This window comes from Sturnira hondurensis, unplaced genomic scaffold (genome assembly GCF_014824575.4).
Source record: "Sturnira hondurensis isolate 20B ecotype Veracruz unplaced genomic scaffold, ASM1482457v3 Scaffold0004068, whole genome shotgun sequence".
Taxonomy (NCBI): domain Eukaryota; kingdom Metazoa; phylum Chordata; class Mammalia; order Chiroptera; family Phyllostomidae; genus Sturnira; species Sturnira hondurensis.
The window spans coordinates 6,361,700-6,378,520 of NW_028076699.1; the positions used below are offsets into that span (position 1 = coordinate 6,361,700).

Here is a 16,821-nt window from a genome sequence, read left to right on the forward strand (position 1 = left end):
CTTTCATTTAGAATGGAAGGACAGATAAAGTGCTTCTCAGACAAGGTCAAGTTCAAGGAGTTCATCATCACCAAGCCCTTATTATATGAAATGCTAAAGGGACTTATATAAGAAAGAGATGATGAAAAATATCAACAGTGAAAGGACAGCAAACACACAGTTATTAACAACCACACCTAAAACAAAAGCAAACCAAGAGGACAGCTAGATCAGGAGTGGAACCATAGAAATGAAGAACACATGGAGAGTTACCAACAAGGGAGTGGGAGGAGGAGAAGGGGGGAGAAGGCACAGAAAATAGCATAGATGGTAGGTAGAAAACAGATAGGGGGAGGGCGAGAATAGTGGGGGAAATATAGAATCTAAAGAACTTGAGACACATGGTTATAAACTAAGGGGGGAGAAGGGTGGGGGAGGGAGTGTGCGGGTGGAGGGGAATGAAGGGGGGAATAGAACAACTGTAATGGTATAGTCAATAAACTATATTTTAAAAAAATAAAAAATAAAAAATAAAAATAAAAAAAAGATGCCAGTTTCACTTGGTAGATGAAGCAATAAAATTTATTAATTTTGTTAATTTCAACTCTTGAGTAAATGTATTTTTAGTATTCTGTGACAAAATGAGAAGTACAAACAAGGCACTTACACTGCATACCAAAGTGTGACGGTTGTCTGAAAAAAGCACTTACACAGCATTTGATATGTGAACTCAACTAGCCCCTTTTTCCATTGAATGTGATATTCACTCCAAAGAAAAGAGGGAACTCAAAAGAGAGAATAGTAGCAGAAGGGGACTCAAAGAAGAGGACAGAGGTAAAATATGAGATATACTTCCAACCCTCCAATAACTGATAGCACAGCCTAGAAGACAACTCCATTTAATATTATTAATATGACTGCCTTCTCAGTGATTCTTCTTGCAATCTCAATTACCCTACTATGTTCTAGGAACTATGCTGACTACTGACTATTGAATTGAACCTAAAATATTAAGCTTTTTTATTGTAAGAATCCACAAGGTTCTAGACCAACGTATTGCAGTTCTATGAGCAGCAGAACCCCAGCAACGGTACATAGAAAAGTTAAATGCTCTGACTGAAGTTAGTAGCCAGAAGATCACTGTAGATCCACATACCCCATGAACTCACCTTATGTCTCCCCTTTACTTATTCTCAATCATGATTCTGTGGCCCAGTGATCTAACACAATCATTTTTTCCAGGTTTCATCTGATTTATTCTTTTTTCCACACATGCACATGTATCTCTATACATAGGCACACACAACATCCTTCTGCTGAGCAGATTGTGCTGGGCTCCCATAGCCCTTCCAGTGGGACTTTCATTTCTCTAATGCAGAGTCAAAGGAGATCACTGGAGCCCCTCTATCAAATTGCTTATTCTTTTTTACCCCAGTGATGTCTCTCATTTCTTTCCTTGTCTAATCATAATGCTAGTTCCTCTAAAAATGGTGACAATGAGCATTTATATCGGACTTCACTGGGAATTATTTTAGTGTTTCACCATTAACTTTGATATGGGCTTTTTATTATATGTATATAAGTAAAATCAAGAAGAGGCCAACGGCTCCTTAATGTTATTGTTATTGTTCAATATTGGCCTATTCTTAATTTCTTTTTTTATTTCTCTTTTTAATTGTAGTAAAACATATATAACAAAAAATTTTACTATTTTAAACATTTTTACATGTATAGTTCAGTGGCATTAAATATATTCACATTGTATGTACCCCTGGCTAGGTAGCTCATTTGGTTGGAACATTGTCCTAATATGCCAAGGTTGCAGGTTTGATCCCCAGTTATGGCTCATACAAGAATCAACCAATGAATGCACAAATAAGTGGAACAACAAATCAATGTCTATCTCTCTTTCTCTCTCCACTCTTCTTTCTCAATCAATATATAAACTTTAAAAAATACATTCACATTGTACAACTATCATCTCCATGCATCTCCAGAACTTTTTCATCTTCCCAAACTGAGATCTATACCCATTAAGCACTAATTCCCCATTATCACCCCCAACCTGATAACCACTGTTCTACTTTGTTTCTATGAACTTGCCAATCATATTATTTCAGGAATGTGAAGTCCTGAAAGGCTGAGTGACTTTACTGAGGTCATATAGCCAGCTGACTTCTGATTGATAAAAGTCAAAATACGCACTTAGAAAGAAAAGTGGTAGTCATGAGTAGCCAAATAGATTCACTTGATTTTCTTTCTTGCTTAAGAGCCTACCCTTGGTCTGTTGAATTTCTGCAAGGTCTGTATTCAACAAAATCTCTTACTATCTTTTAATGGAAAAATGTAGAAATTTGGGTCATATATCAATGTGGTTAATGAATTCTTAACAGGCTAAATAGTGTTGACCTTAAATACTTATCAATCTGAATGGCATAGAGCTTGACTCTTAATCTTCTATTTGGTTCAACATTTTTATTAATAATTTGGATGTGAGCCTTTATGGCACAATGATGAAATCTCTAGTATGACAGGGAGAAAAGTGTGACAGCTGGGTCTGCTATATCAAAGAATCAATATTCAACAAGTTCGAATCAAATTAAACTAATGAACTAAATCTAACATGATGCTTTAAGCAATATACATTTCTACATTTGTGTTCAGAAACACCCAAACTATCGAATGATGTGTTATAGGAAAAACGCCATCAGGGAACAAGCTAATGTAATCTCAGGCTCCACTACTAGAAATGTCCAAATTGGAGATGGGATGGTGGGGGAGTGGATTACACAACACACGTTGTATTGATCAGTAACACAGTCCATCTAAATCGTTGTTCACTGAGCACATACTATATGCCAGATCACACCTGAAATACTGTTCTTAGTTCCAATTCCAAGCACAAGATTAATTCACAAGATTAATTTCACATCGTAACAAACAACATTTCCAACAGAAAATAGCCAAGAAAGTAAGATGTGTAGAAGTTTCTACTTATAAAGGATAAAAGCAACTTAGGAAAATTTAATCCACAGATAATTATAGTAATACCTAACATTTACTTGTCACTTATTATGTGTAGCAGTCATGTAGGTGTGTCCCTTGTATCTCCCCTCAAGAAAGAGATACAGCTATTCAACTGCTAGGTGAGAATGGAGACTTCTGGTCCAGGTGGAGGCACAGGTAAACATGCTTTGCCTCCTTGCGCAACCACGGAAAGAATTACAACCAAACCCCACAACAAATAGCACCCAGAACCATCAGAAAATTGAACTGTGTGGAGTCCAACAACCAAGGATTTAAAGAAGCCACACTCATCCAGATGGGCAGGAGGGGTGGAGACACGAACACGGGTAGAGAGGTGTGGACACACTGTGTGGTGCTGAGAGGCAGCATTGGCGGCAGAACAGGCAGTCCCACATTCATGTGTAGTGGATAAGATCAGGGATACCTTGGGAGCAAGTGATCCCGGCCCCATTCCAGACTGCATAACTCAGAGTTCCAGTGCCAAGAAGATAAATCTCCATAACTTCTGGCTGTAAAAACCAGTGGGGGCTGAGGCAGCAAAAGAAACTGCCAGATTTTCAGGAGACTCTGCTTAGAGGGTCTGCATGGACTTAGAATGTAGGCAGACCCAGCCCCTCTGGAATTCAGCACCAGGGCAACAGCTGGAAGGGCACTAACTGCATACAGGGAGTAAATGAAGTGACTAGGAACAGAAAGACTACAAGGCAAATGTCCAGAAGCCATGTGGCAGCATTGCCACCTCTCTAAGCCCTCCCCACACAGAGTGACAAAGCAGTGAAGGGGGTTGCCCTGTCCTGATGATTACCTAAAGCTCCATCCCACATATTTCACAAGTGTGTTTTCTACAATATGTCACACTACTAAGGCAGGAAGTCAAACCAGCTCTACCTAACACACAGAAACAAGCACAGGGAGGCTGCCAAATTGAGGCACCATAATTAAACTGTCAAAAGTTAAAAGATTAAGAGAGAATCTTAAAACAGCAAGAGAAAAGCAGAGAGTTGCCTACAAAGGAGTTCCCATATCACTGTCACCTGATTTCTCAAAAGAAACTTTGTAGGCAAGAAGGGACTGGCAAAAAGTATTCAAAGTGATGAAAAGCAATGACCTACAACCTAGGTTACTCTATCCAGCAAAGCTATCATTTAGAATGGAAGGACAGATAAAGGGCTTCCCAGACAAGGTAAAGCTAAAGGAGTTCATCATCACCAAGCCCTTATCACATGAAATGTTAAAGGGACTTATTTTTTAAAAAAGATCAAAACTATTAACATTAAAATGGTAACAAATTCACAACTATCAACAACTGAATCTAAAAACACAAACTAAGCAAACAACCAGAACAGCAGCAGAACCATAGATATGGAGGTCATTTGGAGGGTTACCAGCTGGGATGGGGAAGGGGAGAGTGGGAGAAAAGGTGTGGGAAATAAGAAGCATAATTGGTAGGTACAAAATAGACAGGGAGAGGTTAAGCATAGCACAGGAAATGGAGAAGCCAAAGTACTTATATGCACGACCCATGGACATGAACTAAGGGGCTGGGGAATTGCTGGAGGGAATGGGGGTATACCAGGTGGAGAGGGGCAAAGGGGGAAAAACTGGGATTACTCTAATAGCATAATCAATAAAATACATTTAAAAATAAGGTGAGAGTAATTATTCTATATAATTTTAGAGAACAAAACAACAAAAGGATAGATATGAAAGAAAAGCAAAATTTGGGCTAAATATAAAAGCTATTTTCTAATAATTAGCAGTAACCAACAATAGAATGAGGTCCTTCAGGAAGTAAGCAGGGCCTATCACTTAAGGGTGAGGCATTATAAAACAGATAAAAGCTGACATCAGTAAAAGGTACTAAGTATTATGTGGGAGAAAAGGGTTCCAGAGCCAATAAGTTTGGGTAATATACAGCTAAACTAATTTCTTTACTTTTACTCCTCCATTTTTAAAATACTAATGGGTATTTGCAAATCTCTATCTGAGGGATAGAGTAGTATACTAAAACTTATTTGATTAAAAAACACTGCCTTCCTCCTGGGGTAGCATGATTTCTTCCCAAAGTCAAGATTCACTGAGCCCTGGCTGGTGTAGCTCAGTGGATTGAGCGTGGGCCTGCGAACCACACGATCGCGGTTCGATTCCCAGTCAGGGCACATGGGTTGCAGGCTGGTTCCCTGCAGGCCAACTCCCAGCAGGGGATGCACAAAAGGCAACCATACATTGATGTTTCTCTCCCTCTCCTTCCCCTCTAAAGATAAATAAATAAATAAAATCTTTAAAAAAAAAAAAGATTCACTGATGCAGGGACTCCAGAAGAAGCTAACAAAGGACACTCTTCTAGTAGTTTAACAATTTTCCAGCCAGTAAAGACATCATCTGTCTATCAACACTAGCACCTCCAATACCTCAAAGGTGGGAAGGCTACGTAAAAGTTTTCTCACTAAAATATATCTTATGCTTTCTGAAGGTAAAAACGTGCCCTCCTTTGCTTTAATCAACAATAATTGGCCCCCACTTTAATAACTGAATTCTTACTTTATAAGCAATATTAAAGCTGCATTCCAAGTGTGCTCCTGGTGACCTGGCTACTTTCATAGAACACAGCTCCACATACATTGTTTTTCAAACACATACACACTTATCACAAAAAAGGGCAGAAGGGGCTTATAGGTAGAGAAAGAAGACACCTCAGTCATGTGCTATTCATGAGGCTAATTTCCAGAGTTTCCATGTTACTTCATTAATGACATTTACTCACCATTATCTAGAGTTGTCTACATGTCACCATATCTTTTCTATCAGTTCTTCTTTAGAAACACTGAAGAGAATATTAAATGTGGAAGGGGACTTAACATCTAGTCCATCACTCATTTTCAGATCAGAGAAAGGAGGTCCAGATATCAGTTATTATATTTTTCTAATAAGAGAAAAGCAGAGCCCTGGCTGGTGTAGCTCAGTGGATTGAGCACAGGCCTGCAAACCAGAGAATAGCGGTTCGATTCCCAGTCAGGGCACATGCCTGGGTTGCAGGCTGGTTCCCTGCAGGCCAACTCCCAGCAGGGGATGCACAAAAGGCAACCATACATTGATGTTTCTCTCCCTCTCTCCTTCCCCTCTAAAGACACATAAATAAATAAAGTCTTTAATTAAAAAAAAAAAAAGAAAAGCAGGCCTTTTTATCTGCTTCAAAAATACCAACATATGGTATATTTTATTGCAATAATTTTTAAACAGTATATGAGAAAGCTAAAGTTCCCAAAATACACACACGCATACACTTGTTTCTTACACAAAGTGTTACATGCTAGTAACATACTTCCAAGCCAAATATCCACCAAAGTCAATCAACTAACTTTACGCTCTCCCAATAGGAATATATCCTCAAGCACTATGGAAAATCCTAACAAAAAACAAATAAAGAACATGTGGGGAAGTTCAAATGATGAAAAAGAGTATGGGTTTTATAGTCAGAGTTATATGGTTTGACTTAGGAAAGTCGAAACTCTGAGCCTTACAGTTCTTTTGGCTGTAAAACAGGCATAATCATATGGATATTATAGGGCCCTTTTAAGAATTAGAAATAGTACATGTGACACATCTAGCAGAAGGTGGCACACTGTTGACAATGCTTTTATACTATGTGAGTAACGCAAGGTAAAAAAGCAATCAAGGAAAACTTTATAAACCTGGAGTCTTGGAAGAACTGTATAATGAAGCCTGCAGAAACAGGAGTGAGGAGTGATCAGATTGGAACCAAAGCACAAAGAGCTGTTTCAGCCTTATTTTTTAGACACTGAGCAGAAATTTCTAAGAGTGAGCTCATAATGATTTCAAAAACAATTTACCTCAGCTAATTGAAAAAAAAACAAAAAACAGAACCTATGGGCAATTATTACATCACCAGAATCACAAAAAGGTCAGATGACGTATTTTGAAGTTTCGAGGTTTTTCTCAGACTCAAAGTATTTTATTTTAATTACTTTTGGGGGGTTGTTTTTCAGGTTCAATTAAAAATGAAAAATGGAGACTAAAGTTTTTATAAACCCTGAAGGAATGTTTTCAAAAAATTTTGATACTGCTTACCTTTTGTTTTAGTAAAGAGAATTCTGAGATGGCTCTGCTGTGCTTTGAAATAATTAAAAACATACCATTTACTTTTTATTTTAATAAAAGGAGTTCTAGTAGATAAACTACCAAACCTTGATCTGAGGTTAGAAAAGAACCATATTATAAATAAAAATGCACACCTTTTTATTAATCCCAGTAAAAAGACTCCAAAAACTGCTGTTTTTTGTAACTTTATATAGAAATTGTGACTTCCAAAGCAACTAAAAGACTGTATAACAAATCGCTGGCAGCCTTTCAGCTCACTCAATTCAAAGTCACCATTAAAGGATCAAACAGTGATCAAATCAAGTGGAAAAATGCTGTGGGTGATCCACCATACATAAAATGAAGGTCCCAAACTTGCATTTTGTTTATTCAGCATTCCCTGCGGTATTTACTATTTTGAAATAACTTTAGAAACATTAGTAAGTCATTCATTGCTTACCTTGAAATATATCCTACAAAAACCTCATAACTTGATTGGAAAACTTTAATACCTTCATTAGAAACATACATATAAGAATAAAGAGTAGCCCTGGTCAGTGTGGCTCAGTTAGTTAGAGTGTCATCTGGTCTCAGCTTCAATTCCAGGTCAGGGCACATGCCTAAATTGCAGGTTCAGTCACCTGTCAGGGTATGTTTGGGAAGCAACCGATTGATGTTTCTCTCTCCCTCTGTATCTCCCCGTTCCTCTGTCTGTAATCAATGGATATATCCTTGGGTAAGGATTAAAAATAAAAATAAAACAAAAAAGAATAAAAAGCAATGACTAATCTGTATGTGCGTAGGATTATATATTATGGAGAAATAATGGCAATCCTTAAAACCTATCCGTCCTGAATGCTTAAAAACATTAATAGCTACATATGCAAATGGACTCTAACTTTTTAGAAATGTCTTAGCAGTTAAAGGAAAGCTAAAACTAAGGCTTACAATTGCCTCTTGTTAGGCAATATTCTTAGAATACAATCTCTCAGAGTTGAAGCCCCCATACCACTATTCCCATCACTACCCAACATGGTTAACCAATTCCACCAAGTACTGGTTATGAAGGATGCTTATGAATATTATTTGACAATAAAAAGAAATGAAGTACTGATACATGCTGCAACATGGACAAACCCTTAAACATTATGCTAAGTAAAAGAAGCCAGTAATGAATTGTGATTCCATTTATATGAAATGTCCAGAATAGATATGCAAAACCATAGAGGCAGAAAGTACATTAGTGGTTGCTAAGGACGGGGAAAACTGGCGGGGGTGGGCGGGTGGCGGGAATAGGAGTGACTGCTAATGGGTATGAGTTTCCTTTTAGAGCGATGAAAATATCTAAAATTAGTGATGATGTCTGCACAAATCTGTGATTAACAGGCCCTGAACTATATACTGTAAATGTGTAAATTGTGTGGTATGTGGATTATATATCAATAAAGCTACTAAAAAATAAAATACAGACTTACCTAATACTCTGAAATTAATTGAAATACATGTAATTCTTCACTGAACATTTTATAGCCTCTCAACAGTTAATATTATTTCAAACTGCCAGAAGAAACCAAGGCTGGATATACTCAAACTTGCCCTAATTTATGAAAAACTCTAGACTCATCTTGTCATTTTCATCAATCTTATTTTCTAAGGCACCTTCCTTCAAAGGTAATAAATTTCCATTTTAAAGTAATTATTTTTTTTAAAATCTAGGGCATAGATTAACTACTTCTGTGTTATCATTTTTATTTTTTGATCCTTACCTGAGGACATTTTTTCATTGCTTTTTAATTTTTTAAGAAATTATTTTTAAAGTATTTTATTATTTATTATTGAGAGAGAGGGTAAGTGAGGGAGAAAGAGAGGAAAGAGAAACACAGAAGTAAGAGAGAAATATCAATTGGTTGCCTCTAGCACATGCCCCAGCCAGGGACCAGCCCTACCAGAATTGAACTGGTGACCTTTCACTTTGCAGGAGGATGCCTAACCAACTGAGCCACACTAGAGCCAAAGCCAGGGTTTTATTGCTTTTTTAGAGAAAGAGGGAGGGAGAGGGAGAAAGAAAAATGGGGGGTGGGGTAGAGACGGGGGGAGAGAGAGAGAAACATGGATGTGAGAGAGAAACCAATTGGTTCCCTCCAGTACACACCATGATCAGAAACTGAACCCACAACCTTTCAGTGTACAGGAAGATGTTCCAACCAAGTGAGCCATATTGGCCAGGGTATTTTTTTAAAAATGCAAGAGCCCAGCCCACGCACCAAAATGTTGCAGGTTAGATCCCTGGCCAGCGGGCATATGAAAGGCAACCAATTGATGTTTCTCTCTCTCTCTTACTTTCTCTCTATCTAAAATCAGAAACATATCCTTGGGTGAGGGTTTTTTATGCAACAAAACTACCATAATAGATATTAAGAAATATATCCTTAAGGATATATCATCATAAATACTAAAAAGAAAAATGATGACAAATCATTATAGAATTTCCAACTAAAGAAATTATTATAGTCATAAGCCTAGGTCCATACAAGTATGTTTTAAGCTTAAAGCAAATGTATGCTAATCATCAGAGAGACACAAATTAAAACTACAATAAGGTAACACCTCACACCTGCCAGAATGGATGCTACCATCAATAAATTTTTAAAAAAAAACAGCAAGTACTGGTGAGGATGTCCATAAACAGAAATCCTAGTACACTGCTGGAGGGAATGCAGACTGGTGCAGCCACTATGGAAAACAGAAGAGAGTTTTCTCGAAAAATTAAAAAATGGAACCACCATTCTACCATTTGACCCAGTGATCTCACTTCTGGGAATATATCCTAAGAATCCTGAAACATCAATCAGGAAGAATATACGCATCCCTATGTTCATACCAGCATCATTTACAATAGCCAAGATCTGGAAACAGCCCAAGTGCCCATCAATAGATGAGTGGATAAAAAAGCTGTGGTACATTTATACAATGGAATTCTACATGGCTGTAAAAAGGAAGGAACTCTTAACTTCTGAGACAGCATAGATGGACCTGAAGATTATTATGCTAAGTAAAATAAGCCAGTCAGAGAAGGACAAATACCATATGATCTCACTTATATGTGGAATCTAATGAACAAAATAAACTGACAAAAAAAAACAGGCCCAGAGGCAGGGTACATGAACAGATTGACAGATCTCTGATGGGAGGGAGTAGGGGAACTGGAAGAAATTAGCCAAGGAACATACGCATGACCCATGGACACAGACGACACTGGGGTAAAGGCGGAGGGGAGCTTTGTGGAGGCAGGGAGGCAAAGAGGGGTAAAATGGGGGACACCCATGTCAACAATAAAAAAATCGCTGATGAGGTAGATCAAATGGTATTCCACTGTGCTTTCAATTTTCATTTTTGTTTAATAGTGAGTTAAAAAAAACTTTTATATATATTTGCTGACAGAAACAAAAAAAAAAACCCAACCCAGCCCTGGCCAGTATGGCTAAGTTGGTTGGAGCATCATCCCATAACCAAAAGGTTGTGGGTTCAATTCCCAGTCAGGGTTCATACCTAGGTTGTGGGTTCCATCCCTGTTCTGGGCATGAAAATCCCTGATCCAGGTACTTACAGGAGGCAACCAATTCATACTTCTCTCTCACATTAATATCTCTCTCATTCTGTCTCTCTCTCCTTCCCTTCTTCCCTCCCTTCCTCTCTAAAATCAACAAATATATCCTTCGGCAATGATTAAAATAGAATAAAAATTAAAGTTTTCTAATATCCTACATCCAAGATTGCTCTATCCAGCAAAGCTTTCATTTAGAATGGAAGGGCAGATAAAGTGCTTCTCAGATAAGGTCAAATTCAAGGAGCTCATCATCACCAAGCCCTTATTATGTGAAATGTTAAAGGGACTTACCTAAGAAAAAGAAGATAAAAAATATGAACAGTGAAAGGACAGCAAACTCACAGTTATTAACAAGCACACCTAAAACAAAAGCAAACCAAGAGGACAGCTAGATCAGGAGCAGAACAATAGAAATGAAGAACACATGGAGGGTTAGCAACAGGGGAGTGGGAGGAGGAAAAGGGGGGAGAAGATACAGAAAATAAGTAGCATAGATGGTAGGTAGAAAATAGATAGGAGGGAGGGCAAGAATAGTATGGGAAATATACTATTCCCATGGGAATAGTATGGGAAATATAGAATCTAAAGAACTTGTGACACATGGACATAAACTAAAGGGGGGATTGGTGGGGGAGGGGTATGCAGGGGGGAGGGGAATGAAGGGGGGGAAATGGGATAACGGTAATGGCATAATCAATAAAATATACTAAAAATAAAAAATAAGTTAAACAAACAGAAAAAATAAAGTTTTGTGATATAAAATCCTTAATGCCACAAGATCACCATTAACACTTATTAAGGTCTCCTTTTCCCTTGCCCAGTATGAATTCAATGTCTTTTCTTTTTTTTTTTTATGTTTTATTTAAGTATTGTTCAAGTACAGTTTTCTGTCAATGTCCTTTCTTACTTTCAATGTGTCCATAGAGATTTCCTCATCTTTACCTTATTTTATTAAAGCTCTCAAAAAGTATTGCATAAGTAAAAAACATTATATACTGTTCTAATTTTTCCAATAGTTCAGTTCTATATAAAGGGGCTATTTACAATAACTCAAAAGAAAAAATGTTAAGTACTACTTGATTTATACAATAGGAAACATTTTATAAACAGTATTTTCAATTATTTTATTTTAAAAATGCATCAAATATTTTAAAGTATAAGGTCTTCTACTAACTACACAATTAAAATACTAACTACTGACACTTTGGTTCCTCCTTAATTTAGAAATCTCTAATACTTTAAAATTGTTCATATTGATTTTATTTCCTAGTGGTAAACTGTATAAATAATTAATGATCTTTCAAGCTCTTTCAAATAGAAGTAAACAAGAAGTATTATTTTCCACTTCAAGAGTAACAAGGACTGACTTATAGCTCTGATTTACACATTATACCATTCATTCCTTACAATAATCCTATAAGGTGGGTATTATCAGCTACATTTTGTAGAAAATTGAGGCTTAACGGGGGCAAGCAACTTGTCCAGGGTTATAAAGATTATCAGAAAAGACTGAAACCCTTCAGACAGGTTGTAAAGTATAGCTGTAATTCATAGCAGTTTGTAAGGAAAAGTCTGTTTGTTTTTTAAGATTTTATTTATTTTTAGAGAGAGGACAAGGAAGAGGGAAAGAAATATAGATCAGTTGCCTCTCATATGTGCCCCAAACCAGGGACTGAACCCACAACCCAAACATGTGCCCTGACTGAGAACCTAATCGGGGACCCTCCACTTTGCAGGACAACACCCAACTAACTAAGCCACACTGGTCTAGTCGGAAAAGTCTGTTTTACAGATTCTTCAGTTCTTAAATAATGTAAGTTTAGTAACTGATATCATTTTTTGAAAACTAAGCATATGAACTATTTCTATTCAGTAACTACAGCTTTCATCTCACCTGGCTCTATGGCAGGTCAGATACAAACAAGCAAAAGTAAAGATCATGTAAAACTCGGAAAATGAATAATTTGTAATAAGTATACCCTATACACAGGGGATAGCTAATTTTTAGCTAAAAATGAAATGAAAAATATGTGAAGTTAAGATCAAAATTGCTTCCTATTAAAATTTTTAAATAATTCCAAAAGGAGACTCATTCTCTAAAAAAGTGAAAGCTACCAAGTTTTAAGTCACACAAATTTCAATGCCTGGCTTTTGCTTTTCCAAAAGGAGGAATGAAAATGAATAGTTATTGAGAACCTTCTATGTGACAATGAGCTAATTGCTTTTGATTACTTTTATCTCATGGTACCTGTTCCCAGTGGGAGGTGCTATTACTCCAGTAATACTTAAGAAAACTCAAACTCTAAACATCGCATTGCTCTAGGAGCTGCAGTAAGAATTCCTGCCCACATCTGATTGCATACTCTGCATCATATCATGCAATTAACCATAAAACACACCACACACACACACACACACACACATCATCCCTTTAGGAACATAAGAATTTAAGTTGAAATCCAAGCAATTACTGTATTATTTTTAAAAGCTTTGTGCCTTTGCAACTAATCTCTGTCGAGCACTTAACAGGTATCAAATAAAAGTTTACTGAATGAAATGAACAGTGGTAACTTAGCAACAGGAAGAAATGGGATCATTTTCACTCATTCTTACTAAAGGCGTTAATATAAAACTGTCACTTACCAGGCAATGTATACAATTACCTCCTTAAAGAAAAAAACACTAATCAGGAATTGGAATAGGAAGGAAAAATCACACATAAAAATTACTGCCCTGGCTGGTGTGGCTCAGTGGACTGAGTGCAAACCAGGGGGTGGCGGGTTCCACTCCCAGTCAGGGCACATGCCTGGACTGTGGGCCAGGTCCCCAGGAGGGGGCACTTGAGAGGCAACCACACATTGATGTTTCTCTCCCTCTCTTCTTTTCTCTCTCTAAAAATACATAAATAAAATCTTTTAAAAAATTACTGATATCCTTAAAGGCAAGCTACTGAATTAAACATAAGAAGCCTTAAAGAGAGATCCAGCATGCTCCACTCAATTACAAAACTTGTCTGACCCTGCCTTTTAACAGTTAACTACGTATGTCCTGCTTCCACAATTAGCTAGTTGCTAGCAGAGGCCCTGCATTATTGTGTTTCCCAGAACACCAAAGAAAGCACCGGGCACTTAAAATCAATATCTAAAATTTTATAACTATCTCTAATAGGTTACAAAATTTTTCATATATATCTGCCTTGAGAGTTTTGCAAGATAAGTATAACTCTGCATTTTATAGACAATGACATTAAGTTCCAAGGAAATTAAGTACCAAGGTAAGAGGTCAGGTATCCTTTTATAACACGACTTCCACTAAAGGCTCTCAACTGTTTGTTGACTGAATCAGCTGTCCTTTGAAATATCATTTTTAAGATTAAAACACCATTATTTGTTGCTATGACAAATGATTATATTGCCACTTAAGAATGATTGAAGGTTTTGCTAGAAAACAGATACTGCACCTTCACTCAGCTTGCCAAGATTAGTTAACTTTAAACTTATTATATCAGTGATTCTCAAACTTTGATAGCACTAAGAAGAGGGGAACTGGATAAGAATGAAGATCTTTGGGCCACCATCATGCCTAGAAATTCTGATTCAGGGGGCCAGGATCTGAGTATTTTAATAAGCACCTTGAACTGATTTTAACGTTGGTAGTCTTTAGGGACACACTGAGAAAAATTGGATTGGATTTTTTAAAACCTACATTAATCTACCAAAAGATCTTTAATCAAGCCAATTTTTTATAATCACAAATATTTAAGCAAAATCTTACAAAAACAAAACAAGGCTACTGCATCTAACAGGATAGGTCCTCAAAAACACTGACTACACCAAATCTCTCTAGATCTTCGGAGCTTCTTATGATGCACAGGTGGTTAAGTCAGGGGTCTTTTAGGTAGGTAGTTACCCATGTTATTCTGTTTTAAATGATGTATTCAACTATGATTGCAATGTAATTTAGTAAAACATTTTTAGAGGTTTTAAAATGACTGAATGTTAAACAGTAAAATGGATAGTTAACTTTGAACCTAATATGTAGAAATAATAATTTAAAAATCACCAACAGTATAAGCCCATTTTAAACTTTAAATGACCATAAAAATGTACCTTGAGATTATAGGTGACCTTTTCCCCATTATTAAATATTTATGGAGATTCTGTACTTTCCAAGGCTTCTACAATAAGTATATTTGTTTATAAAAGTTTAAAAGTACTTATCAATCCTACAATCTTAACTTACATAACAGGAAAACAAAAATAACTTGTAACCTCATTTATCATAAACCAAAAATATCTATATGCCTGACTTTGGGATCAAAGGTTAATCACAAATCACTAACTTTTCTATTACATTTATACCAGAACAAACTATTTCACTTCTAAAATGTAGACTATGTCCCATTTCCATCAGGTATCTGTTATTAGGATAGTTCACACGACTTTTAAAATCCTCTCGTCATCCATTCTATTGGATCTATTTAGACACAACATTTTTGTACCGAGAACTGAGGCATTAAAATATACTTACGGGGGGAGAAGGGGGAACAGACCTTTGTAAAAAATATATATATGAACAATTGGGAGCATTCATCTAGAAACATCGCAAAGCTAGGATGGAGCTTTCTCCAAGGCAAACCACGCTTCGAGGCAAAATGTAATAGAAGAAGGCAGGACTGAGCTACCGGCAGGTGATGAAATTTCACCCCAAATAAGACGCAAAAGGTTCTTTTCAACCCAGCAGATCCGCGAACGGCACTCCGAGGATACCAGGGGCTTTCGCGGCCCATCACTTTCGGCACTCCAATTCCCACCCTGCCCTGCCGCCCCTCCCCCAGAGACTCTGCGGGACTCGGTGTGGGGCGCGGAAAAGCCAACAAGGCTGTTTGCAAACAGCCGTCCTCGGCATCCCTCCGGGATGAATGTGCAGGGCCGGGGATAAGAGGCTGCGCTCCGCCCGGGGCCAATCCGAAGGGCGCCAGTGGCCCCGCCAGCCCCCTGGCTCCACATCCCGGGCGGCGCCGGAACCGAGACCGGGGCAAGGGCTTCTCGGCAGCGCGGGGCCTAGTCGCCCCCCACGAGCCTCCAAGCCTCCCGGGGGACACGGGGAGAAGGGATGAGGCCCCAGAGTCGCGGGGTGGGGGAGGCTGCCGCAGCGGCTGGACTCCCAGTCCGTCCGGCTAGAGGGCTGCCGCCGGGGCCCTCCCCGGAGGCCGAAGGCCAGCGAGCACGAGACCACGCCGCGTCACACTCACCTCGAGCTGCAGCCGCCGTTGCCTCAGCATGGCCCGGGGGGTCGTCCCTGAGCTGCCAGCCTCCTCCGGAGGGCACCGGCGATGCCCCAGGCGCCGCCGCGAAGCCTCTCACTCCTGAAGGGGCTGTGGTTGCCGCTGCTGCTGAGGCCCAGCACCCTCCGAGCCGCATCGAGCTCCTGGGCCGCTGCAGCCAAGCGGATCCCGAAGGAGCTCCGCCAAGCCGGGCCAGGCGCACACGGCTGCGGTGGGACAACCGAGGTGCCGCGGGCGGGGATCCTCCGTGAAGCCTCCAGCGTCGCCTTGGCCGCTCCTGCCGCCGGCGCCGCTGGGCCACAGCGCCCCCTGGACCTCACGCCGGGCTACGACGCGAGGACTGCGGCGGCTGCCCAGGCGCGAGCCGCAGGGAACGCGGGCGAGCGCGGTGTGGAGAAGGCGGGGGCAGCGCGCCCCCTGCGCGGCCCACAGCCTACGGTCCGCCCAGAAGACGCCTCTCTGGAGACGGAGACCTCTAGGTCCCCACGGACGTTGGCTGCCCCCGCCACCTACCCCTAGTCCTCAGAGCCCGAACACCTTTGCGCCTCACTTCAGGAAGGACAACGATGTTCCAGTTCCTCGGACCCTCACCTTCAAGTAGGAGTGTGGGGGCATCTCCTCGTTTTCCTCTCGTGATTCGAGGGGGGATCCTTTCTAATTCCTTCAGTGTGTCTGGGTGTAAGAAGAGTGACCCCAGCGCCAACCTTTTTACACACACACAATTCTCACCCAAAACAGACGAAGAAATTGCCTTTGACCTTAACTTTTGGGGGATCTACTGTGTTACAGGAATTTCCTACAGATACCAAACCTTAACCCCGAA

The 16,821-nt window shown here is 39.3% G+C and overlaps 1 protein-coding gene across 2 annotated transcripts in view; it reads right to left on the bottom strand.

Annotated features, from left to right (window-relative positions):
- The window catches only part of ZFYVE9 (zinc finger FYVE-type containing 9), a 132,016-nt gene extending 115,969 nt beyond the window's left edge, over positions 1 to 16,047 (bottom strand). For both annotated transcript variants that reach the window (XM_037043286.1, XM_037043285.1), the window contains exon 1: positions 15,966 to 16,047. The gene's annotated coding sequence lies outside the window, so the exon portion shown is untranslated. The remainder of the gene's footprint in view (positions 1 to 15,965) is intronic.
- Positions 16,048 to 16,821: the final 774 nt, after the last annotated feature.